The sequence below is a fragment of the Mastacembelus armatus genome, chromosome 24 (genome assembly GCF_900324485.2).
Source record: "Mastacembelus armatus chromosome 24, fMasArm1.2, whole genome shotgun sequence".
Classification (NCBI taxonomy): Eukaryota; Metazoa; Chordata; class Actinopteri; order Synbranchiformes; family Mastacembelidae; genus Mastacembelus; species Mastacembelus armatus.
The window spans coordinates 8602546-8613253 of NC_046656.1; positions in this window are offsets into that span (position 1 = coordinate 8602546).

Genomic DNA, 10708 nt, shown 5'->3' on the forward strand with positions numbered 1-10708 from the left:
TCACTGAGGAATCTTGCTACCTTGCAGTTATTTGGCCAAATATTTTCAGGCAAGACAGGACACAGACAGATGGTAGTTTATTAGTCTTAGAATCTGGCAATCTCACAGATAAGGCTCTAGCAAATTGTATTTCACACTATGCACCTCAATATCCATGGATGAAGAAGCACCTTAGAAGTGTAACTTCAGAGATGACTGCTAGTTTAACTTCCTTGTCCTTACAAAACAATGCGACTATGAATGTGAGTCATAGGTTTTATTCCTGAAGGTAGCTGTTGACAGCCTGATGTTTCATAAATGAGTCCTGGCATGAGTATGGGGACCCATCAGGTATTTCTTGATATGGAGCCAATGACAGTCAAGCCTGTCCTCGCTTGAACCTCCAGGCCATTGGAACGCGTAACAGAAAAAGTGCATGTACAGCTTGCTCAAAGAAAAAGCATGAGAAGAGTGAGGACACAACAAGGGCAGAATGGAAATGGTGGAGTCAGGAAAGGAAAGCAGGCTGGTTTGTGTGAGAAAGTTGAATCAGGAGGAATTCCTGATGCTTGCCAACTCTTGCCACACACAACAACCCATGAGGTGTCTCACTGTCTCAACATTATGGATGAGTCACTGTAAAAATATAATTATTACGTCAAAATATTCTGAAAATAATGATGTTCAGAAGATTTGGTGTTTGTAGGAGGGATCTGTTTGTGACTTTCCCAAATGCTTGTGTGTATTTATGCCTGAAGGCTGACATCTGGGTGCCATGTTGATCATTCTGGTCTTCTGGTCAGCAGAAATGCGCATGTTGAGAAGATGTCACATTCCCACAGTTCTTATCCCTGCAATAGCACAGCTACTGACACAACAACTCAACTCAAATGTTGGATAACAAAGTGTTATATTTGTCTTGCTAAATTGAAATTCATATTACAACCTCAAGCATCTTATTTTATACATCTTATTTGCTTTGTGACTGACTATTTCTTTTAAAGGTCTGCTCTCCTTCTATTCAAAGGCCACACAAATATGTGCTCCCAGGCCCATTCTGGTCATGTCTCTGCCACCATCTCATGTAGCACAGTTCACATGTGACACAAAGCTAAAAAGCCCTTCTTAAACTTCTTTAGGAGAAGCCCCCCCCCCTCCTGTGTGCCCTGCATCGTGGGAGAAACGTGGCCTCGAGGAGGTGCCGTATCCTCTTCAGCAGAAAGCACTGGGCAGATGCCCTGTAGTCACAGACAGAGAGTCGCGGAGCGGGAGATGGGAAATCATGGTTTGGAGTAAAACCACGTCCTCGGGGAACAGGGTGTCAGCAGGGATTGCGGTTTGCGTTCTGGGCCACACAGACCCACAAGGCCACCGCAGAGACCCTACTTTCCACTGGATCACAGGGCTCAGGCCCCACTGGCCTCTCTATAGATATCCAGTTACTAATCTACAGGCCCTGACCAGTCCATAGTTAAATGACACTGCCTGCTCATCGAGCAGACTGGGCTTCGCCCTGCGACACAGAGACCAAAGTAAATCTGGCCCAGCTGGCTGCTCTTGGGAACAGGGGAAAAAAGGGTGGAAAGAGGCTGTGAAGTAGAGGGAAGGGCAGATGGAGGGATGAATGAAGGGGGAGCAGGGAGAACAATTCAGAAGGGTGGTCAGGAGACAGAGATTGGTGTGGTCGAGCGTGGTCACTCGACAGCTGTGGCTTGGGAAGATTCTCTCTTCTGGGAGAATCTGACCCAGAGGAACAAAGGCTTTGTGGTCATGTCAGGCGTATAACTAAAGGACAGGAAATGCACTTTTTTTCAGAGGGATGAAAAACACTAAAGCCTCTCGGTGGGAGGTTTTGGTCGTTCATGGCGCAACCATGTCGTCAGGCATCAGAACGGCACTCATCTCAAAGCTGAAATGACAACTTTTGGTTGCTATAATTGCCTCCTGTATAACCAGACAATTCCTTAACCATAGGAAAAAAAGAATCTATTGTTTGACAATTAAACCATAGCCCTTATTTTTTTAAACTCTTCCACATTGTAAATGGCAAAATGGAAACCTAAATGGACAGTGAAGACACCTGATGGGATCCACTTTAACGCTTATTTGCCATCAACCTATTTTTGATTTTACACTGCTTTATCCTGATTTTGTCATAAAGCAGCTCAGTGGGTTGTAACAGCACAAGCCCTCCTAAACATTGGCCATTCACCTCATCATGGAAACAGTCAAGCGAAGCATTTATTTATCTCCAGCCACACCCTCGCTGTCTGCATATTTAAGTCTGTGCCTTCTCTTTTCTATCTGTCTCTTCTTCACTCGCTCATTTTCGTAACCTCACTAGTATCTATTTTAATCCCTCTGCGCTTTGTTCTGTTTCCTCCCCCTTTCCTGCTTCTACTACATTGATTCCTTTTAGCTAAACTTTCTCTCCTCATGAGTTGGCCTCCCTCCCTCTTCTGCACCCTTCCCTCTATTTCAGAAACTCTTTTCTCTCTCTCTCTCTCTCTCTCTCTCTCTCTCCTGGCCTCTGTCCCACTGTCAGTGTAATTCCATTGGTGTCAGACCTCCCAGGTGGGCCCAGACACAGGTAGATAGCGAACGCGGTGGGGAAGCTTCAGTGCTGTCGGCTTCCTGACACCCCCACCACCCCCCCACCCCACCTTGCCTCAGGGGGGTCAGTGTCATTGTTGACATTGGACACATGCTCGTCGCGATGCAATATTAAATCTTCTTATTTGATTTGGACTGTAATTATGTCGTAAAAACAAACTGGCTGTGAAGCCGTGGCCCGCCAGTGTGATCTACTTTCATCAAGTGCAGACTGGCTTAATTATAGAGTGCGCCATACACCCATCTTTCACTGGGCAGCTTTTCCTGGTGCTTCTTTAAGCCATCACATTCTTTTATTGTGCGTTAATCACAAGGCAATTGGGCCGTTTGCAATAGCTGGGGGTAGATTTTAACACTGGTCTGTACACATCCTGCATATTCTGGAACAAAGTAAAGAGTTAAGCAGTTGTACATGATAATGGAATCTGATGCCTCCTCTATTTCTGCGGTGTACTTAATGATATGGTTTTCATACCACAAAGGTATTCAAATGTGAGAATCTCTGCCGAGAATAAAGGATTCGCTGTTCTTTGTGCACTTCAAATTGAATGTGTGAGGTTAGACAGATAAATAAGTAAATTTGACAATGAATGACCAAATCTCATCAAAAGAAATCACTCTGATGTAAATGAAAACTTAGATCTTCTCCCCATGAGATTTTATTTCTGTTTCATTATCTTAAGCAGAAGCTATAAAACACTTGAAGGAAAAACATTCATGTATGAAGATCTATGAATTTTATGTGCAAATTATTTCCTCATATAGCTGCAGCTTTTTGTTATCTAGTTTTTTAATGGTCAGACATTTGAAATACATGAAATCTGAAATACAAAGCAAATTGTAATTGAAATATCTTGAAGGAGCCATTTTCTCTGACTAAAAACCAAAAACCAGGCTACAATTATAGCCTTGATGTCCATGCTCAGTGGCTACCAGTAAGAGTGTATCGCAGTCTGTGTCAGAGATGAGTGTATGAGGGAGGGATAAATGATGGAGCTGTCTGGGGACTGACCCCTTTATGTCTTAATAGTTGAGCTGAAAAAGAGGGGAGACAATGAAAGCTGAAGGGTCACCGAGGGAGAACTCCCCCTGTTTTTGTCCCTCTCCACTGGTCTTTTATGATGGGTTCATCTGTGTTGTGGCAGGTGTGTGAAGTGGCCACCTTACTAGAAGTAATTGCCATTTCTCTCCTGTGGGTCATTGTTTGTCCCTATGCCTGAAAAGACCATTAGAAAAAGAGGATTTTAGGTTGTTACAGTGGCAGAGTCACAGATGAAGACTCTGTAATTCTTCTTGTTCTCTCTGGTATAAATTGAATAAAAATCACAATGATAATATAATCAAAATATCCTGAAAACCTGAGTAGATCCATTAATGATGTGGTGTGATGTACATAAACACAGACAGTAAACACACCCTGCTGATGCTGCTGTTCTTCAGCTGGAACAGACTGCTCTGGCTTCACTGCAGGAACCATTATGGTGCCACTGAGGAGAGTCATAAAGGTGATTAACAGCTGCTTCTAATTAAAGATCAATGGAGAGTCTTTCTGAGGTGATGTGTTATATGAATTAGGATGCCCACTGTCCATTAATGACATCAGGCAATGTCACTGTAATAGATTAGGCATTGATTCATCCTTCTTCATGCAACAGCTCAAACCAAACTAAAGGCCAGATCACGACTGTCCGTGATGCTGGGATTTATTTATGAATGTCCTTTTATTTACAGCATAGTAAAAAGTCAGACACCTCCTAACTGCCCCCACCCCTCGACTACCCAGATGTGTTTGAAAAATGTACGACTTCAATTGATGTATAAATTACAGAAGATGAACAAGCAGTATATGTCTTCCCTCTGCTGAAGTTGAGATAGTTGAATTTGAAAACCTGAAGAGTATTGCTACCACATTCTAATCAGACATCATTATAGATCAGCAATGCATCACAGCGGGTGTGAGAGCAGTGAAAGAACCGAGTTGTGTAGTTGATTTCGTATGACCATTACTCTAAACACCTACGCCGCACTTTAAATTTCAAGACTGTTCTGTGTCATGTTCAATAAATCTTTCTCATGGCTGTGATTTTCTTGTAGCAAGAAAAGCACAGGAAGCACTAATGACATTCATTTTTTGCCATGGCATGTCACTGCACAACGCCAGAGCCCTGATGATCCTTAATTGAATGACGCCATTGATGCTGTTGGCATAAGATATACTTGTGTATGACAGTATGTCTACCTGTTTACTTTAAAAGGCGTATTAGGTCTCACTGCAAGTTCTTTTATTCAATTCAAATATAAATATATAGTCTGTGAAAGTGCCAGATCTCTGCCTGTATAGGCAATAAACCCTTCACTTGGTAATACATTTCACAACAAAGTGTGGATAAAGGCAAGATTCTTCTGTGTTGATGTATGACAATAAAAGAAAACGTTCCATTAATTTGGTGTACCTATCTCAATTGCCTGCAGGTGACCTGTTCAAGAAATATAAAATGTTCAGCTAATGCCTCTAAGATAGTTACAGTACGAGCAAGAGCAAGGAGAGTATGGAATAGTTATAGAAATGTTTTAGTTTGACATTAAAGCTCCACAGATATCTGAGAGTACTCTGATGAATTCTGCACTTATTATGTTCAGTCACTTGCTAGGATCCTCCCTGGTGGTGAGAGTAGTCTCTTATTTTCTGAGTCTCTTGGCAGTGATTCCTCCACTGCTTAAGTGAGACACTGTGTCTTGGTCCTTGCTCTCAGCTTCATAGTTTGCCTGGTTCGTAGCTGTTCTCCATATGGGACGATTCACCTGCCTGTGACGCTGCAGGAAACAGGCCAGACGGTTCATAGGCAGTTATACTGGAGGCAGATCAGTGAATACTCCGTCTTGTGGAAGTTTCCTTACTGGACTGGGAGGTGCAACTGTCTAGGTGGTGTCTAGGAGTGGATGTTACTGGGATTTGATGGTTTTAACCAGGTTGACCCAGGTTGAGGCAAAGTTTTACAAAGGCTCCTTTGATAAAAGCCAGTTTTAGGGCCATTAGACTATCCAGAGCAGTGCAGACATTAAGAGGCCCTGAAAGTCACATTAGAACCAAATACCTTGTGTTTTTATTTAGATGTAATCTCTTTATTTAGAAGGTTTTTGTTCCTATGTAATGAAGTCATTCAGCATGCATAAGCAAGATCCAAATACAGTTTTTCAGTTCTCTGAGGAGTTAGAAATAATTTACTTTTATCAAATAGTGTGACCTGCAAATACTGTAAAAGATGTATTGGAGATTTTTTTTTTGAAGAATTTTAGATCATTGTTAATTTAGTTGTTTGGCAGATCTAATTTGGTCAAAAGAATCACAGCAAAATCTTGCTAGGTTACAACTCAATGGAAGGTGTATTGTGCTGGCACAGTCAAAAAGCCTAGAGGCCTATTATGTGGCTTCCCAGGAGCAAAGAAGCATTTTAGCTTTACATGCGATAAAATCGTCTATGCATCTAAAACTTTACAGCAATTCATTTTGACATAATCATGTTAAGAAGTAAATGTTGACCCAGCCCATGGCCCGAAGAACATATCCTAAAAAAAGCTGCAGATTTCTCACTATATGAGGAATCTAAATGTGTTTGATAGTGGCACATCCTTTCATTAAGAGCGCACTCCTGTATACCCAGCTTGAGACTGTGCCAAATGTGCCGTAGTTCTGCATTGTGACAATTTCCGGCACTTCAGATGTGTATTTCCTGGCTTTCTAATCAGAATGCTATTTTGTATCTCAAAAGGGGCTCCATTCAGCCCAACATTAACATCCCTCGTCTGTGATAATGTGGATGCTTCGGGCCATAGGCCACCAGCTGCATCCACTTGTCAGTCTTTGGTACAGATGCCCTGTCTGTCTGCTGTGGCGAATGAAACTCATGGACTAAATTGGCACTTATTGTGCAGAATAATTTTATGTACGAATTTTAATGTGCCTCATCCTATTCCTTAACATGGCTCAATTTTATCTGCTGACAACCATCTCAAATTTTAAAACGATTTAAAAGGAAAGCTCCCGTCCCTCTTAAAATTTGTCTTTGAGTGGCCAGTGGAGAGAAAATAGTAAGGATATAGATCCTTGTATCAAATCTGCTGGATTTCCCATGGATCATATTAGTTTCTCATACAAATCAGATGAAGAGAACTCAATTATGATGGATCAATAATTCAGCATTCTCAATTATGCTTTAATTGTAAGAAGCAATATCATCAAATCTTATTGTGTGGATAGGTGTTGTTGCTCTGCAGAGCTTTAGTTGATTGTTTATATGAGATTAGAGCTGTGTATCAAGAAAAAGATCAGGCAATGTCACAGAGCCTTGGATAGCCAGCAAGTGACATGTGCATAGACACACTGAAGATACACTCACAAACACACGCACACACACAGACAAACACACAGACACACACACAGTCTTAATGACACAAACACATAACATAAAGCCAAATGCTGCCACTAAAATTTGCATGGTGCTCAGTAATGCATTAGTGAACATCACTTGGCAATCTGTTCATACGGGCTTAATTGGATTTTAATACCGCCTCTGATCTTGTTTTCTAATTAACGGCGGTGGCTGGCAACCAAGCAGAACCATGCACCCAGCAACACCTTTGATCCCGGCCATATGGAGTTCCTCCAAGCACGCTGGGGATGTAAAAATCCCTCACCTAGACGTGGGCGAACAACAGGCCCCCGAATCAAAATGGATGGGGTGAGGAGAATGAAGGAGGGTGGAGAATGGAGGAGTGTGGCAAGGGGTTTGGGGGGAAGAGGAGGAAGAGGAGGAGGGCGACGGCACAAGGTGGCAGTGGGGGTGGGCAGTGGCATGTGTCATCCACACATCCTGGCGGCATTGTTACTGATTAATTTCTCTCACGATCAGTTGTGATCGCAGATACATAAAATATGAGAGGGGAGACTGAATGCCTGTACACCTTATCATCCTTGCTGCCATTCGACACCCCTTCCTTGCTACGGGGAAATGTCAATAGCTTTTCTAATCTGTTTACTTCTCCCCTTGTGGCCACTGCTTTATGCTTTTGATGAAGGGCTGCCAAAAATGTGTCCTTTTCTACCCTTGCTTTTCTGCTTTGGCAGAGTGAGGGTGGGTATTAAACTTTACATCTGCACAGTCACCCTGCCTCTCATGCAGTTATTTCGTTATTTAAAAGGATGTCACTTTAATACCCAGTTTAATTTTTAAAACTCAGAACATTTATAGATATTACAACTGTTCTGTTCTGGCTTATTTCTGCATTCACAGCCATTTTCAAGAGGCCTAACCTAGCATCTGCATGTTGACCAAGGCCACCAGGCTCCCTCTGAATTCATCTTTTATGTTCAGCAACATATTATAGGTGGAAGCATCTAATTATTCAATCTTTATAGTGCAATCAGTTCTATAGAAATGACATTATTACACTGAATATTTTCAAATACCTCAACAAATATCTTTAAGCTCTGTAGCTGTCTGCATAAATGTGCATTGTACTTCAGCGTCTCACTAGAGGAATAGTTTGACATTATACATATTTGCCTTCTTGCCAAAAGTAAGATGATGAAGCTATCACCAGCAACCAGTTAGCTTAACTTAGCACAGAGACTGGAAACTAGTGGCCTGGCTATCAGCATCAAGATAATCTTGCTTGTTAAATCCATACTAAACATGAACTGTTAAGGCGATAGGTTGCGGTTTTACCCAGGGTTATTTGTGTGGCTACTATTTGGCCGAGTGCAGTGACTTCCTGGGGCATGGGACCTGCTGATTGCCTGGCAAGCCCACAGTGACAAGACATCTTCAGGATGAACTAATTATACATGATGTGCTAATTAGTCAGCGTGGACGGTGCTGGTGAATGGATTTCGTTATGTTTGGCCAGAGCTAGACAATCTTCTGTTTCCAGCCTTTGTGATGACCAGCTGCTAGCTCTAACTACCTACTGTGTTTACTGTACAACTGTGAGAGTGGTGTCAGTTCTCATATCAGTGCCCAGTGAGAAAGGGGATAACCTTTGCTTTCATTAGCAGGTTTTAAAGCTGCTGGTGGTAGCTGCATATTTATAGTACAGACATGAGAGCAGTATCGGTCAAATTCTCTAAGAAAGTAAATAAGAATATTGTATTACCCCAAATGTAACATTTTGGATGTCATTTTTTGAAACCCAATCTGCATCTGTGTATCACCTTTTGCCAGTGTTCAATTTTAAAAACTGAGGGTGCTACAAAGCAAAAAATTCTTCAGTACACCAGGCAATATATGTAAAAGTGATCTGTTATGCGAAGTCAAGACAGATGAACTTACCGTACAGCCCTCTAAGGGTCCTTAACAGTTCCACTGCAGCTTTCTGGTATAGTTAACCTCTGTGGGTGGTTATAACCTTGACATCAAGTGAAAATAATGATAATTCACAAAACAATGTGGCAGTGATCCATGCACGATGATTTTAGTTATTTCAGCAAGCTACCATTTTCCTGTTGTCTGACATAAAACAGCTCATTAACTATGCATATTAATTAAACCTGGGCGAATGTGACAAAACAGTTTGACTGACAACATCAGGGACAGTGTTTTTCAAAAGGTGTCAAATTACTACAATACTGTCAAATGCAGTGTTATGTGTAGGTTTCCATTAATACGCCCATTTCTGAAACGATGCTGTAAGACCAGAGATTGTGATTCTTCCAGCAGTGCGTCTTCAAATGTTGATCATGGCAGCAGCAGCAGCAGCAGCAGCAGCAGCAGCAGCAGCAGCAGCAGCAGCAGCTCTGAGGAAGGCGTGATTAAGTCGCACTGGCTTTCTCATGCCACTGCTTGGCAAATTGTCTTTAATTTTTACTTCTGCAGAGAGGCACTCTGACATCAGATGGCCTTCTACAACAATGGCAAGGAAGAGGGAAGGCCTGAAAGTCCTCGCCAGTGATTGCACCTGTATAATGATGCCTTTTTATATGCTGGTTGTTTGTCCTTCACAGGGCAATTATTTGAACAATGTGTATATACTCTTTTGAAGAGGATTGTGACATACTGTGCCCTGGCTAATGACTAGAAATGCATTAAGACTAAAGTGGGGTTTCTAATGAAGGTGGCTGACAAGGCCTGAAGGTTTTCTCTTTCTTTTATATAGAACTCTTTCCATTTATGAAAAGAGAAATCCTTGCCCTCTTTAAATTATCAAATTGTCCTTCGACCTTAGTATGTCATAAAGTTTCTCATCATTCTATCAAAGACACTTTCAAGCACATTGAACGCAATGTTTGCCCAAGTGGCATATTTGATTTTGGAGTCCTTTCTTTCAAAAACATAATGGATGACAGAAATGGAAAGCCTTAGCTGGTGTTTGAAACAATCACATGCTTCTAAGTAACTTGAGTTCTGCCATTGCTAACGCTGAAGTACGGTTTAAATGTCTGCATAATAAAAGTTAAAAAAAACGTCAATTGTAAGCTTAAGTGAAAAATACAGCATCGGTGTAGATTTGGACAAAGCTTACAGTCTTCCACTTAATGCCAGTTAATCACATTTTAACATCATGTACATTACTGTATTTTACACAATTTCCAACACAAATATGGGTTGAAATATAAGCACAATTATTTCCTGCTCAGCTGTCGCAGTACTGACACACTTTATAATACTTTAAACAGTTTCTCTACAGAAGACATCAACACAAGAGTTGTTATGAAAAACAGCTAATTCTGATCTCGCTTCCTTCCTGATATAAAAGAAAATTGTTCATACAGATCATTGCAGTATTGTTTGTAATAGTAGGCTATACTTTGCTTGCTTGTGCTGTATTACAATAGTATAGCATATACAAGGTATATACATGGTAGTTTGTTAGTCCATCCACTTGTCAACTTGCAAATGTCACAAAAGCTGTTCCACCAGTTTGACAGTGACACATAGGCCTGCTATTCAACATGTTACCACAGACGAAAAGTTACATTATAAAACAACTTCTGCTATGACATGATCTCGAAGAAGTAATTGCAATAAAATGTGGGTTCTTTCATTTAGGTGAACATAGTAGAAGGGAAATTGCTGATCCACTTAACCAAAAACACACCACAGAAACCACAACTATGGCC